General features: G+C 49.4%; 1 protein-coding gene and 1 long non-coding RNA gene across 5 annotated transcripts in view; one reads left to right on the top strand and one right to left on the bottom strand.

Annotated features, from left to right (window-relative positions):
* Window positions 1–16,883, bottom strand: part of ACTN4 (actinin alpha 4) — an 82,761-nt gene that overhangs the window by 45,797 nt on the left and 20,081 nt on the right.
* On the top strand, window positions 307–2,547 carry LOC129051965 (uncharacterized). The gene is made up of 3 exons (XR_008516578.2): window positions 307–527; window positions 788–923; window positions 2,285–2,547. It is a non-coding gene; the product is annotated as an uncharacterized LOC129051965 (long non-coding RNA).

The following is a 16,883-nucleotide window of genomic DNA, read 5'->3' as shown; positions in this document are numbered from 1 at the left end:
GAGAAAGAAGAGAAAGAAAAGAAAAGAGAAGAGAAAAGAAAAGAAGAGACCAAAACAGGATTCTATAGCCAAAGAGTAATTATAGGATCGGGAGGAACCAGTAGACTGAAACCTCTGACTCATAATTGCTCCATTAAAAATGGTGAAACATCTGCCCTGGCCGAGGAACAGGGCTACACTCTCACCCTGGCTCGCCCCACCTACAAGCCTTCCTGGGGCTGGCATGAAGGGGTGGCTGTCTCCAGGAGCGGTGTGAGTATGACGTCAAAGGACAAAGGGGCCCCTGCTGCTCTCAGGGGCAGATCTGACTCCTGGCCCCAGAACAAGGGAGGAGCAGTTTGTCATGCAGGGGGTGGGGGACCAGGGTGGGGCAGCACCGGGAAGGTGTGGGTTCAGTTTTCCAGGAAAGGCCTAGATGGTCCTGAGTGCTCTCACTACACCATGGGAAGAAGACTGAGGAGGACTCTGGGTACCATGTCAACCTGCCCCATGAAAGCTACTAAGGGGCTTAGCCTGAACCAACGACAGTAAGAGGCATTTTTATGACTGGGTGGGGCATAAGGCCTACCCTACTATAATTACACAAATGACTCACATTTATTGAGCACTTAGTGTGTACCAGGGTTTGTTCTGCGTGCTCTAATTTTACAGATAAGGCTCTGAATGCTGGGGGATATACCCACAGCCACATGGCTGTTAAGCAGCAGAGCTGGGACCCCCGCGACCCCCAAACTAACCTCAAAGCCTCACTGAGGCTGCTTTCCACTTCTTGTGTTTGCTCTGTTAGGCCCTGTGTGAGCTACTTCACATGGTTCCTCTCATTTGATCTACTCTAAGGAAGACACAAAACCAAGGGCAGTCCCAGGAGGCCCTTGGCAGATTCCAGCAGCCACAGTGCAGCAGGCCCCATGCTGAGCCACTGGGTGAGTCATGGGGGAGGGCGGGCAAGTCAGGTGACCGGGTGAGAATCAGAGCTATGCTGAGGTGGCCTGGTTACCTTGACATTCCTGTGATTCTGCCAAGGTAAAAAGTAACCCAAGGAGTTTGCCTTATATGGGCATGATGACAGATTTCAACAAGACAGCGTGTTAACTGACCCCATATCAAATCGGTTCCCGGACTGCACAGGCAACGCCCGATAAAGCTGCTCTGGAAATATAGGAAATAACAATTTATGACGGGCTATCACCGGTGACTCACAAAGGTGCAGCCCAACTGCCATTGTGTGTCTTTTAGAGAAGGGGGGTAAAAGTTGGTGGCCTGTGGGCCAAATGGCTGTCTCATTCTCCCTCCCACCAGTGGCCTAGGAGGCCTGGCTCAAGGAGGACTGGAGGAAATCAATTTCAAGCTGGGGCTGAACAGCAAGTCCTGTCTGGGTTAGAGAGCCCTCACCACCTGCTTTCTCTGAAGGAGGGCGGGGGGCGAGAAAGAGGAGAGTCAGGGGCTGCACTGGGAGGGAAGCAGACCCTTTTAAGCCAGCACAGAACAAAATGGTTAGGTCTGAGGGCACTGCACTGCATGAGAACCAAAGAAACTGACTGGGCCTCACAGGATTCCAGAGTCATCCCAGCCACTCCAAACCGCTGGCACCAGATAGCCCCTCCCAGGCACTCCCCAGTCCCCCCCACAAGGGGGAGACTCACTGCTCTGAGCCCCTCCCAAACTTCATTCATTCTCATTTTAAAATGTATTGGGCATCTATCACAAGCCATACACTATCCTGAGCACTGGGATTAAACAGACATCCCTGCCCTCATGCAACTTACTCTAGTGGCTCTAGTGGAAGAGCCAATACAGACAAAAACAAGCTAAGGAGACAGGGATGGGTACCATAACACGGAGTAACGTGACGGGAGGGGAGGGAATCAAGCTCAGCAGGTCAGGAAAGGCCTCTCAGTGGAGGTGACATTTGAGCCTGAGTAGAAAGAGCCAACCAGGGGGAGATCATTCCCAGGGAAGGCACTAGGTGGGAACTCAGGCCTGGTGAGTGTGGCTGGAGCAGAAAGAGCCTGTAGAGGGTGGGAGCCTGAGGAGCTTCGGCTGGCAGTGTGGGTTTCATCCTAAGAACAACAGGAAGCCTTTGGAGGGCCTCACGGGGGAGGAGCACAGCCAGATTTTGCGGGGAGAACACTGCCCCAATCCCAGTGGCCATGTGTGGACTGCAAGATGGTGGCTTGGGCGAGGGCTCCAGCAGTGAGGCTGGAGAGAACTAAGGACCTGGGGTAGATTCTGAAGGGAGAGCTAACAGGACTTCTTGACCTTCATCAATGCCTCCCCTCTACAGGGCCAGGTACGGTGGCTCACACCTCTAATCTCAACACTTTGGGAGGCCAATGCGAGAGGACTGCTTGAGGTCAGGAGTTCAATCCAGCCTGGGCAACATAGTGAGATCCTGTTTCAATTTGGAAAAAAAACAAACAAAAAAAGAGACAGGGCATGGTAGCTCACGCCTGTAATTCCAGCACTTTGGGAGGCTGAGGCAGGCGGATCACTTGAAGCCAGAAGTTTGAGACCAGCCTGGGCAAGATTCAAGATCCCATCTTTATTAAGAATAAATAAACAAAATTTAAAAAGAAAAAAGAAAAGCAGTTGCTTTGTTGGAAAATATCCTCTTTGCTTTAAATCTAAAATCCTCCAGGCTGGGAGCGGTGGCTCACGCCTGTAATCCCAACACTTTGGGAGGCTGAGGTGGGTGGATCACTTGAGACCAGGAGTTCGATATCAGCCTGGTCAACATGGCAAAACCCCTTCTCTACTAAAAATACAAAAATTAGCCAGGTGTGGTGGTGGGCCCCTGTGGTCCCAGCTACTCAGGAGGCTGAAGCATGAGAATCCCTTGAACCCAGGAGGCAGAGGCTGCAGTAAGCCGAGATGGCGCTACTGCACTCCAGCCTGAGCAACAGAGCAAGACTCCATTTCACCCAAAAAAAAAAAAAAAGATTGAAAGTTGAAACCTGCCTTCAGGTAACATCTCATCTATCAGGAAAACTGAGATTCAGGACAAGGAGAGGGAATCACAACCAAGGGTCTGGGGGAGACCCTGACAGTGCTGCCCTGGAGGAGTGCACAGCTCGGTCAGAGAGGGACACTGGTGAGCCAGTCGCTACAGGGAGGTGTGATCTGAGGACAGCAGAGGTCAGGTGACACCTGATCTGGGCCTTGAAAGGAGAGTGCGATTGCGATCAGTGGTGACCTGGAGAGAAGGTCGTTCTGCAGAGTGGGAACACCAAGGGCAAGAAAGACAAAAGTACCACAGACGTTTGGGGACCCCAGGAGAAGTGGCAGGGATGGTGTCAGCCGGGGCCAGAAGGTGGAGAGACTGAAGAGCTCAGAACCTGCTCTCTGGGCAGTGGGGGGTGGAGATCTCCCAGAGTAACCTGACTAGATACCAGTCTCAGAAAGGTGGGGTCTAGGGAGCCTCAATCCAAACCAGGAGACTGGAGAAGGCCAGTCAGGAGGCTGCTGAGGGAGACATGGGCACAGATGATGACGAGAGCCAACGTCGCAGCATTTCCTGTGCATCAGATACCATCTTCACAGAGTGGTTAAGTCATTTGTCCAAAGCCACACAGCTCAGGCAGCCAGCAGCAGCACTGCGAGTTTAGAATCTGCTTTTTTTTTTTTTTTTTTTTTTAAGAGATGGAGTCTTACTCTGTCACCCAGGCTAGAGTGCAGTGGCGCAATCTCAGCTCACTGCAACCTCCACCTCTTGGGTTCAAGTAATTCTCCTGCCTCAGCCTCCTGAGTAGCTGGGATTACAGGCACATACCACCACATCCAGCTAAGTTTTGTATTTTTAGTAGAGATGGGGTTTCACCATGTTGGCCAGGCTGGTCTCGAACTCCTGACCTCAGGTGATCTACCCGCCTTGGCCTCCCAAAGTGCTGGGATTACAGGCGTGAGCCACCGCAAGGACTCAGCACTTTTAAACCCTCACTATATGGTCCTGAGTAAGGACGATGGTAGGAATAAAGAGAAGGAGGAAGGTGAGGGTTCTAAGAGATATTCAAGAGAAAGAAATCAAACTTGGTGCCTGTTACAGGATGAGAAGTCAAAAGCTGACTCCAGGGTTTCTGACTCGGATGGCTGACGAATGGGCAATGCCAAGCCCAAGAAGTGGGACTCGAGAATGAGTTTGGTCTCAGACACGCTGAGACTGAAGTACGTACTGCACAACCGGTGGGCATCAGGCAACGTCAGTCTAAAGTTCCGCAAAGAGGTCATTTGCTCACGTGGGCATTCATTCAGTCACTCATTCAACTACTTCCTGAGGCCGGGCGCAGTGGCTCATGACTGTCTGTAATCCCAGCAATCTGGGAGCCCGAGGCAGCCAGATCACTTGCAGTCAGGACTTCGAGACCTGACTTCACCTGGCCAACATGGTGAAACCCCCATCTCTACTAAAAATACAAAAATTACCCAGATGTGCTTGCTTGAACCCAGGAGGTGGAGGTTGCAGTGAGCCAAGATTGGCCAAGATTGTGCCACTGCATTCTAGCCTGGGCAACTGAGTGAGAGTCTGTCTTTAAAAAAAAAAAAAAAAAAAAAAACAACTTCCTGAGCTCCAACTATGGACAGGTGTGGTGCTGGGGATACAGGGACAAATACGACAAGGTTGCTCCATCAAAGACCTCAACGTCTGATAGGGGAGAGAGATGCATCAGTAAATAACTGCGATAGAGTGTAGTGAGTGAGTCAGGACTACAGGCATGGGCATCATCCCCACATTGTGAAATGCCCATGTGTAAGCAGCGGACAGAGGGAGAGAATTTAGCCATAGGAGGTGAGGAGGAAGAGTCAGAGAAACAGAGAGACTGTGATGTCAAGGAAGCCAAAGGGAGGAGTTTTTGTTTTTTTCTTAAGACATGGTCAGAAGCATTAAATATAACAGTATATGGTTATGTTTAAAAATACATACATTGGCCGGGTGCAGTGGCTCACGCTTGTAATCCCAGCATTTTGGGAGGCTAAGGTGGCAGAAACACTTGAGGCCAGGAGTTTTGAGACCAGCCTGGGCAACAAAGCAAGCCTGGGAGTTCGGAGGCTGCAGTGAGCTATGATCTCATCACTGTACTCCAGCCTGGGTGACAGAGCGAGACCCTGTCTCTAAAAAAATACACACACACACACACACAAATCTATTTGAGCACGTATGGGTAATGTCTGGGGCGAGTGCGATGGGAGACACTGATGAAACAAGTCTGGCAAAATGCTGATAATCACTGATGCAGGTGACAGGTACAAAGGAGTCCCACCACTTTTGCATACGGTCTGTGTGTGTGGGTTACGTATCATATATTGCAAAGGTTGAGGGGAGTGAGGTGGGGACCAGCACCTGTATCCCCAGATCCTGACACAGTGCCGGGCACACTGGAGGTGCATGGTACACCATGGTAAGTGATGCTGCGCAGATGCCCTCGGGGATGGAAACCAGGCAGTCTCTGGAGACAGAAGACTCAGTGGACTTGTGGGGCTGAGAAGTATTCGGGAAATAAGAAAATGGAATCCACAAGGAAAGGCTTACACATAAACTGCGCCCAGGCCAATAGCCAAGCACATGTCTTTTTCCCAGGATGTAACCCAGCTTGGAGGCCATACAGCACCATTCTGTTTTCCTACAGGAGAAAGACTTGATTGCTCCAAGGTAAAAGCTGAACTTTCCCACTCCCACACTCCAGTTTCAAATTTCCACTAAGTTCCCTGTGTTTTCCTTCTCTCATTATCCTGCAAAGGCCGCTGGGCAAAGCAAAGCTGGGCCCTTTTCAAAGGCATATCGGAGCACACCCCACTACCATCAGATAAACAAGCCACCTCTTTCTTGCTTTTCTCCTCTCCTGTGGAACAAGGTTGCATTTAAAAGGAGAAACAGTCCCGGGTTTTGTCTCCGAACAGAGCGAAGGTCCCAGGGGCAAGGACTCGGGGGAACACACAGTGGCTGATTCCACGGGATTGGTCACCACTGACAGCGAAGAAGGTGTGGAGGGACACAGGAGACAAAGCCCAAGCCCAAGCCAGACAGCAGAGAGAAAAAGGGCGGCTGTGTCGCCCTGGGTCCCATGGCCCGGAGAGAGCCAGGGAGCTATCAGATTCTGCTCAACCACACTGTGTATCCTCTATCTTTCTCTAGATTTTCCATGATGCTGACTTCTCTGCCGATGCCCCATAAATAACAATGGCCACCAAAGACAGCCCGGACTACCCTTCCTTCCCTGGTATTGCATGTCTCGAGGATCAGCCCAATAAATGGAGACGAGTGGGCTGTCCCAGAACACAGCACCATAGTAAACCCAGCTGCAGGAAGGTGGCCAGCCAGCCAAACCACAGGGCTCTGTTCTTAGGTCTTTAGCTATCCCTAGAAACAAAACACTTTACTGTCGCTTTCACGATGTAAGTTAATTTTCCATGCAGGTAGCAATTTCTGTATAAAAAGGAAGTCTCAAAAAGGAAAAAACAAAAAGGTCTACAGCGTTTTAGCCACACGTATCGTTTTTAAGGGCAAGGGCCTTCTCTTTGTCTTACTCACCTCTGTGTCCCTGCTGCCCGGACAGAGGTCAATCCTAGCTCAGTAAACATGAGCACAAAATAGGATGAATTATCCTGTACTAACGATGATTTTCCCACCTCTGATGGGATGGTGATGTCTCCCTCTTCTGCCTACCTGCAAAGCATCCTGTTTGGCCAGGCATGGTGACTCACACCTGTAATCCCAGAACTTTGGGAGGCTGAGACAGGCAGATGACTTGAAGCCAGGAGTTTGAGACCAGCCTGGCCAACATGGTGAAACCTTGTCTCTACCAAAAATACAAAAATTAGCCGGGTATGGTGGTGCGCACCTGTAATCCCAGCTACTTGGGAGGCTGAGGCAGGAGAATCACTTCAATCCGGGAGGTAGGGGTTGCACCCACTGCACTCCAGCCTGGGCAACAGAGCGAGACTCCGTCTCAAAAAAGAAAAAGAAGAAAAAGAAAAGCATCGCATCCTGTTTGTGTTTCATATCTAGCAGGGACCGATGCAGAACTCAGGACAGCTGGCTGAACACTGGGCCTAGAAGTGTCCCAGGTGAGGACTTCTTATGACCTTCCAGAGCACACAGCTTAGTGTAGGGTCAGCTTTTAGACGGGATGCAATGAGCCTGGCAGGGGTGAGTGGGGCCTGGACGGTCATGATACCCTCGTCCTCAGAGGACGGACCATGGGCGATCCCTCTACTCCTAAAGCCAAGCAGAAAGACAGAATGGATCTGCCACTCATGCATCCAGCCACTTGTTTGAGTGTCTCAACAAGTGATGTCTCCATCTTCTGCCCACTTGAAAAGCATCCTGTTTGTGTTGTGGCAGATCCATTCTGTCTGCTTGGCTATCTATTCATTCAATACATATTTATTTAGTGCACACTTACATTTGCCTTGACAATGTCCCACATGGTAGGGACACAGCGGTGAACAAAATAGATTCTCTCTCTGCTCTCGTGACCCTCGACAAGGAGAGCCAAGGATGGTTGGAGTTAAAAGGAGAAGTAGAGGTGATGGACATGCTCCTAACCTAGGCTGGAGGCATCAGATGCGATGGCCCTACAAACAGTGAAGCATAAACTGCCATCTAAAGAATGAGGAGGAGGTAGGTGGGGAGCTGAGGGGAAAGGGGCAGAGGCAAGGGCCCCGTGTGAAGGCCCTCAGGAGGCAGGAATGAGCATGGAGCAGAGAGGCAGCTGGCATGCGCCTGGAGCACAGAGAGGAGAAAACAGATCCTGCAGGGCCTTGGGGACTTGCAGGTTTGATCCTGAGGGCAAGGGATACTGATCAAGATGTCAAGCAGGATGCTCTTTGGCCCCTATGTGGAGAATAGATGGGAGTGAGTGGGGGGATGCAGGGAAACCCGCCAGGAGCTGTTGCTCGAACTTGGCATCAGCACCTGGGCCACTCTAGTTCTCCACTGGTGCTCCAGGAGCTAGAGCACCTGGTCATGCTCTTACAAAGGGACAATGAGGCTGCTTCAGGAGAAGCGGTGGGACCTCAGGGCTTCCTGAGACGAAAAGCTCCTACTCAGGCCTTTCCAGGCCTGTCTGTGGTAGAGAGCAGAAAGGCAGCCTGTTTACCTTCCACATCCAGCCCCAGAGGCCCTGCCCAGGTGGAAGGTTTCCCAGAGGGAAGGACACATGTGGTGTTCTGCAGGATGGAAAAGACCTCCGCAAGCCTCCTCCCGTGCACTCTGAGGCCCCCTGGCCTCCCTCAGCCACGTCTCCAGCCCACTCGCAGGACACTGCTATACAACACACTCGTCTCTACTGGCTCATGTTCCTTGTCCAGCAATACCAAGAGTCAGCCCCTAAACCACAAAGGTTCCATCCACCACTCTGTGTCTGAGATAATCGGGGATGAGTAAGAGACTGCTGCTTCTTTCCAGGAATCTTACTTCCAGGACCCCTTAAATGCTCAATGCTTACTTATCTAGCAGTTGGCTTTCTGGAACTCAGGATAAATCTTCAAAGAACCGCTGGCTTCAAATGCAGACACCATAAGACATCTCTATGGCATTAGTTCTTTGGCTGAAGTTTCCTAGTTGAATAAAGATTCCCAGATGCCTCGTCCCTCAACTAATAACTCCTATATGGGACTCCAGATCCCACAGAACAAGACCCTATAAAGGCTCCATCCCGCTGCATCCTGACAGCCCTGTGGTAGTCAGATTATTGGCCCCATTTTGTAAAAGAGAAAATGGTGACTTCCTTGCCCAAGGTCCCATAGTAAGTAGCAGGGCCAGGCTGAGAATCTGAGTCCATGGCTTCACAGCCTGCGTTTGTGAGAAGCCAAGTCTATAGGCTTCTAACACAGGCGAGAGCTGCGGGCAGCCTCTCAGCACCCAACAACACACCGGGGCCCTCTGCTTGGCCTGGCTGGGTATGGCAGGAGCCCCAGGAACCTCTGTACCCAGGCCTTGTGCTCTATGAGGCCTCTCGGTTGGGTAAGGAGAAGCTGGGCCCACTCAGTGACCTTTCATCAGGAAACCTTGTGGTAGAGGCTGAAACCTCTGCTCAGCACCTCACCAGCCAAAGTGCACATGATAGCAACATGGACTTGAGCCTGATAGGTGGAGGCCTCCACAGCCAGCGATCAAGAATGCGGCTCAAGATGTTCACAAAGATCCTCCCTCTTGAAAGAAATTTCTGGGCTTATTAAAAAGCAACAAAGTCACCAGGGGCAGCGGCTCACACCTGTAATCCTAACACTTTGGGAGACCAAGGCGGAGGATCACTTGAGCCCAGGAGTTCAAGACCAGCCTGGGCAACATGGTGAGACCTCACCTCTACAAAAAAATCAAAAAATAAGGCAGGAGGATCACTTGAGCCCAGGAGGTTAAGGCTGCAATGAGCCACGACTGCACCGCTGCGATCCCACTTGGGTGACAAAGCAAGACCCTGCCTCAAAAATGCAACAAAACCAAGAAAGCAACACCCAAGCCAGGTTGGCTGTACTCTCCCATATGCTTTCCAGGCCAGGATTAATTCTTCGGCTGGTTTCAGACCTTCGATTTCAAAAATATCTAGTTTGTGCTTGTCTACAAAGGAATGTGCCTGGGCACCTCCCACCAGCAACACAGAAAACAACTCCTACTGCTATCACCTGTTCTTTGAGATCAAGCCATATATAGGCAGATTGAGCCCTGAGGTTTGGCCACAGAGCTAATTCAACTCTCCAACTCCACACGGCTGTTTAGACAGCTTCCCCCAGATACGTCATTCAGCCACATGCTTGTCTCCAATCTCAGATGCCTGGGTGAAGGTGAAACACCCAAGGACTTGTACAACTCTGGGCTACTGAATCAGCGATATCCCGAGTTCTCTCCTTTCGCCATACCCTATCCTCCAAGACCTGAATGGTAGGCACTCTGATGTCACCATATGCCTGAATTCCAAGAGGCACTGTGAGCCCTGAATCTTAATACCAGGGACATGAAGTCAGAGGTAAAGAGAATCGATACTCGGCCCTAATGTGAGAGAAATAACCTAAAAAGGGAAGAGTCTGGTTGGATTCTCAATTCTGTCTTTTACTGACTGAGGGGCCTGGGGCAAGTCACGTCACCTCTCTGAACTTTAGTTCTCTCATCTGTAAGGGTAGGGATAAAAATGCTGGGACTGACGTAAAGTGAAGCTGAAGAAAGAGACGGAATGCTGCTATCTGCTTTAATGAGCTGTGTTAGGGATCTGTCCCAGCATCGAAACAGATATGCTCCACGGCATTCCACTCGGCTGGGAAGTTCTTTTCTCACTGTTGTACACCCAGTACCTAAAACAGTGACTAGCATGCAATAAATATTTGTAGAATCAAAGCTCTCATTGCAGCTAGAATAAAATCCAAGATCCTCGCTACCGGCACATTCTGGCTGCTGTCACCCCTCTGACCTCAACTCACACTGCTCTCCCCACTGTCTTGGTCTCATTTTATTTCTCTCTTCCCACAACCCTGGGTCCTCTGCCTAGAACAGTGTTCCCTTCTCTGAGGTTGGCTCTAACTCTTCCTCCAGGCCTCACTTCACTGTCATCATCTCAGAAAGTCTCCCCTGACAGCTCCCACACAATCTATTGCAAGTCCCCCACTGTCCCCTCTTAAAGGACTCTGGTCTTTTCCTTCATAAAAATAATCACACCGGGCGCAGTGGCTCATGCCTGTACTCCCAACACTTTGGGAGGCCGAGGCGGGTAGATCACAAGGTCAGGAGTTCAAGACCAGCCTGGCCAAGATGGTGAAATCCCATCTCTACTAAAAATACAAAAATTAGCCAGGTGTGGTGGCAGGCACCTGTAATCCCAGCTACTCAGGAGGCCGAGGCAGAGAATTGCTTGAACCTGGGAGGCAGAGGTTGCAGTGAGCCAAGATCATGCTACGCTACTGCACTCCAGCCTGGGCAACAGAGACTCCATCTCAAAAAAAAAAAAATACATATATATATATATTTTTTTTATATATATATATTTATATATATATTTATATATTTATATATTTATATATATTTATATATTTATATATTTATATATATTTATTTATATATATATATAAAAAAATAAAATCACAATTTGGAACACTCTATGTATGTCTTGGGTTTTCATTGTTGGTATTTTTTAATGCCTGTTGTCCCCAACTAGGCTGTAAGCTCCATGAGGACAAGAAGGACTATTCTGTTTGCACCTCATTACTCAGCACCTTGTTTATGGCACACAGTGGGTATAAATAAATGCTCAATAAATGATGAATAGGCCGGGCGTGGTGGCTCGTGCCTGTAATCCTAGCACTTTGGGAGGCTGAGGTGGGGGGATCACCTGAGGTCAGGGGCTTGAGACCAGCCTGGCCAACATGATAAAAATCCTGTCTCTACTAAAAACACAAAAACTGGCCAGGCATGGTGGCGCATGCATGTAATCTCAGCTATTTGGGAAGCTGAGGCAGAAGAATCGCTTGAACCCAGGAGGCAGAGGTTGTAGTGAGCCAAGATTGTGCCACTGCACTCCAGCCTTGGAGACAGAGTGAGACTGTCTCAAAAAAAAAAAAAAAAAAAAAAGAATGGATGGCCAACCCCATCATCTCCATCAGTCATGCTGAGATGATCAATCACTTAAAAATGGTTACAGGGGCCGGGCACGGTGGCTCATGCCTGTAATCCCAACACTTTGGGAGGCAGAGGCAGGTGGATCACTTGAGGTCGGGAGTTTGAGACCAGCCTGACCAACATGGAGAAACCCCATCTCTACTAAAAATACAAAATTAGCCGGGTGTGGTGGCACATGCCTGTTATCCCAGCTACTCAGGAGGCTGAGGCAGAGGATTGCTTGAACCCGGGAGGCAGAGGTTGCGGTGAGCCGAGATCATGCCATTACACTCCAGCCTGGGCAACAAGAGTGAAACTCCATGTCAAAAAAAAAAAAAAACAACAACAAACAAACAAAGAACATAGATCAAATAATAGAACCTCGGCAGGGCGTGGTAGCTCACACCTGTAATCCCAACACTTTGGGAGGCCAACGCGAGTGGATCACTTGAGGTCAGGAGTTCAAGACCAGCCTGGCCATCATGGAGAAACCACGTCTCTACTAAAAATACAAAAATTAGCCAGGTATGGTGGCATGCATCTGTGGTCCCAGCTACTCAGGAGGCTGAGGCAGGAGAACAGCTTGAACCTGGGAGGTGGAGGTTGCAGTGAGCCGATATCACGCCACTGCACTCCAGCCTAGGCAACAGAGCAAGACTCCGTCTCAAAAAAAAAAAAAAAAAAGAACCGCATGTAAGAAAATGTAAGAAATACTGCTGTGGGGCCCATACTATGAGAACTCCCGCCACATTGGTCCCTACCCTCATGTACTTTAGGTGGCACACCCAGGGAGAGCAAGAAACTCTCTCATCCTAATCGCTGTAGTATAGTAGAATAACATGACAGGCCAGCAGGACAATGAAGTCTACGCTGCCCAGCTCTTTTTCTGGGTGGAAAGCCCTCTTTCCCTCACAGAATTTCCATCCATGGAGAGCAGTGAGCAATGCAAAGCATTACAACCATTTTTCTTCCAGCTATTTCTAGGCACACAAATAACATCTAAGGACTCAAGGCCAGCCTGAGAAAACAATTGAGCCAGGAAATACTCAAACCAGTGCAGAGGCAACAGAGCCTAAAAAAGTTAAAAGCAGAGGGCGATGCCTTCATGGCGAGCTTCCTGGCTTTTCCCAGACAGACTGCCTGCTCCAAATGCGAAGTTTGATAAGGACTGTGGGGCTAGTACTCCAATCACAGGGACTCAATTAGAGCTTAGGAAATGGCCTGAAGTTTTCAGGGATAAGTGTCCAAATTTGTTTTCAAGTCAACAAATTCATTGCACATCTACTATATCCCATTTTCCTGAAATCCATCAACTCTCCTAGAAATAAGAAACGCTGTATTCAGGCTTTTCCATTTACAAAGATCTCAGGATGGATCTCTGTCACAAAACCTGGACTGCCAGTATCTTCCAGAAGTCAAATTTAAGGGATCAATCCTAAAGAAACTATTTCTGTCCATCTGCCACATGGGTACAAATTCTGAACTGGCAGTTCATTTATTAATAGAAAGCTGGCATTGTTCAGGTTATTGTGCATGCAGAATGGCTGCCTCTGTAGAAAAGTGTTGCTTTGGGCTACCCAAAACAAACAAACAAAAAAACTTTCCACTATTTTGGTTCACAGAAACCTGAAGCCTAAAAATATGCAATATGGTGGGAGGAATTTTAAGGAGTCAACTCTTAGTTATCTATGGTGATGGGAAAGGGGGAGGAGTCCGGAGGCTGGAAAACCACAGCTAAAGCAAACCCTTTTTACTACCATCCACTTCAACCACCTTTTATCAGAGCTGTCACTAAGGGGCAAAATACAATTTTCTCACTCCTAGTGAGAGGATTACGCAGCAGCAATTCAGACAAGAGGAAAGGGAGACTAGAGGAGAGGCAGAGACAGGGTCAAGACCATGCAAGGTCAGGGGTCACAAATGGGTAGCTCTTCACACCCAATAGGCCCTATTTTGTATGGCCTGCACGTTTTTTGTTTTTTTTTTTTTTTTTTAGTTGGAGTATCGCTCTGTCGCCAGGCTGGAGTGCAGTGGTGACATCTCAGCTCACTGCAACCTCCGACGCCCTGGTTCAAAGGATTCTCCTGCCTCAGCCTCCCGAGTAGCTGGGATTACAGGCACAAGCCACAACGCTCAGCTATTTTTTGTATTTTTAGTAGAGATGGGGTTTCACCATGTTGGCCAGGATGGTCTCGATCTCCAGACCTGGTGATCCACCCTCCTCAGCCTCCCAAAGTGCTGGGATTACAGGCGTGAGCCACTGTACCCGGCCAGGTTTTTAAGCTGAATGAAGTGCCCCATAAAACTCTCCATTTCCAGCTTCGTGAAGTCCCAGGCCCCCATTCCCACCTGGCCACCATCAGCTGGAGCTCTGCGGTGGCCGCCCCAGTCCCCATCCAGGATACTTCCCTCCATTTTGTCACCTCACCTACCCTGTGATAATCCAAGACCACAGTCCCTCAGCCCCAGGAGAAGAGAACCATGTGCACACTCACATCCATTCTCCTCACAACAGGATCACCTGCTGTGAGCAATAAGATACAGGCCGGCCTGTCCTTGCTGTTCCTGAAAGGGGGCTGCAGGTGGAGCTGCCCTGGCTTGGCTTCCACCCTCCTTTGACCTCCACCCCACCATGCTCTTGCGCTCCCACAGATGGCCTGAAATCCCAGGTGGAAAGGGAGGGTGTTGTGTGATTCCCCAACTCCCTTGAGTGGAAATACCAAGTTTCCTAGAGGACCTAAGAGATGTTCTTTCCAGCCACTCTATCTGAATGGTGGGGCTGGGAGGGGCAAATGGAGGAGAAAGGGGTGGCTAGGAAAATGTTAGAAATACCAGATACACTGGCTCTGGGGACCCCTGAGGAACGACCCCCTTCAGCTGCCAACACTTTCCAATTGGCGCTAAGAGTGAACAGCTATTTCCACTAAAGATCAGAAAAGGACTGAAGTTTCCATACACTGAAGACTGAGCCTTGAGATTCTTGGCTGGGCTGCAATTGCCTCTCCCTCCTTCCCCCAACGCTTGCTTCCAGCTACCCAAGGAGTCTTTCACTTGTGGAGCTAGTGAGCCAGCATTCTGAGTGACACATTCCAAAGTGTCCCAATAACAAAATCCCAGGGCTGCAACCATGAGGATGTCAGCTCCGGCACTGTTACCAGCCTGTTAAAAAGTGGTGCAAACCTCACCAACTTCCTGAGGCCACACTGGGCTCCACTTCCTGGCAGTTACCACAAAAATGTGGCACCGAATGCAGCTACTAAAACAAGCAGCAGCTCGGGCAACCCAAGGGCCACCATCTTCCTAGGTGATGGCTAGGGATGGCTTCTGCCACCCACACCACAGCGATCTCCTCCCCAGCTACCTGTGCTCTAAGTAAAAACAGCATGCTTGCAGCTTCAAGACTAGTCCCCTACCCAGTCCCATCTACTCCAAACCAGACTGGGTCACCTATGCCTTTCCAATGTAGAAATTCTAGAGGTGCCATTGACAGGGGATACCTCCAAACTCTAGTTTCCTTGGCCAGGAGATGCATCCTTTTTGCCTCAATCTGTCATTCCGTTCCAGCAACATGTCCCAAGCCAGGAACTAAGAAAAAGCTGGATTTTGGCTGGGCGTGGTGACTCACACCTGTATTCCCAGCACTTTGGGAGGCCAAGGCAGTGGATAACCTGAGGTCAGGAATTCGAGACCAATCTGGCCAACATGGTGAAACCCCGTCTCTACTAAAAATACAAAAATTAAAAAAAAAAAAAATACAAAAATTAGCTGGGCGTGGTGGCAGGCGTCTGTAATCCCAGCTACTCGGGAGGCAGAGGTAGGAGAATCGCTTGAACCCGGGAGACAGAGGTTGCAGTGAGCCAAGTGCATACCACTGCATTTCAGCCTGGGCGACAGGGAGAGACTGTCTCAAAAAAAGAAAAGAAAAAGAAAAAGCTGGATCCCAAGGTGACTCCTCAGCCCTGGGGAGCCTACGAAACCATACGCCAAGAACCAAACACACAACTCACCTGGAGGTTGATTTATAAGGGAGGCAGCTCTGAACACCTGAGCTCTGAGACACACAGAGCACATTGGAAAGACTCGTTCCAAACCCATGAAGGCAAAGTCAATGGGTTTACTTCAGTAAGCCAGTGAGCAGTAAAACAAGACCACATTTACATCTGCATATCGCCCTAACACTCTGTTCACTTCCATCATGCAATTCATTGTCCATCCTTTCTTTCTTTTTTCTTTTTTTGCGATGGAGTCTCACTCTGTTGCCAGGCTGGAGTGCAGTGGCACAATCTCGGCTCACTGCAACCTCCACCTCTCAGGTTCAAGCAATTCCCCTGCCTCAGCCTCCTGAGTAGCTGGGACTACAGGCGCACACCACCACGCCCAGCTAATGTTTTGTATTTTAGTAGAGATGGGGTTTCACCATGTTGGCCAGGATGGTCTCAAACTCCCGACCTTGTGATCTGTGCGCCTTGGCCTCCGAAAGTGCTGGGATTACAGGCGTGAGCCACTGCGCCTGGCCCTTCATCATCCATCTTTTCTTTAAGGACAGGGTTGGGTTGGTTTTCTTTTGTGTTGTATGTCCAAGCCTAACATGGTATCTGGGTAAATGTCAGGTGGATTGAAGAGAAAGAATATTAACAAATCACAGGATCCAGGATCACAGGAAACCTACATGGCTCTCCTGTTTAATCTTCAAACTTCCTTCTAAAGCTGTTAGGATGTTAGGAGGGGCACAGGAAGGGGGGCACTCTAACTGTATCCTGATCCTGCATTAGCATTTCAGAGGCCGTTGGTTCCATCAAGAAACTGGACTGTGCAAAGCATGAAATGAGATACCACATTACAACCTCATCTGAGTAATCACCCAGGGTTTATTTGTAATTCTAAGGAACAGGCACCTCCAGAGACATAACTCCTTCCTTAACCAGGCCTGGCTCTTCTGACTGCCTTCCGCCGTATAAATAGGAAGCCAGCTTGCATATTTTGCATTAATGCCTTCACGCAGGGCTGCTTTGAGTTTATTTTTGTTGCTTTCATTTTAAGACTGTGTTTATGCCTCTTAGACTTCCAGCCAGAGGAAAAATGACAAGATACAAAGCTTGTCCTTTTTTCAGGGACGCTCCAGACGGTTCCTGGAGGCACATGGGAAGATTAGCGACTTAGAGATGCCAAGTCACTGGCATTGAGTAGTTCTCCAAAATGGTTTTTTTTTGGTGGAAGAAACAGATACATCAGACTAGTCCAGCGTCTCAGTTTCCACACTTCATAACGATGGGGCACCGTGCACCTAGTGTCTAACTTACCACGC

The sequence above is a fragment of the Pongo abelii genome, chromosome 20 (genome assembly GCF_028885655.2).
Source record: "Pongo abelii isolate AG06213 chromosome 20, NHGRI_mPonAbe1-v2.0_pri, whole genome shotgun sequence".
Classification (NCBI taxonomy): Eukaryota; Metazoa; Chordata; class Mammalia; order Primates; family Hominidae; genus Pongo; species Pongo abelii.
The sequence above is the reverse complement of the archived record's forward strand: the minus strand, read 5'-3'. Positions and strand labels throughout refer to the sequence as shown.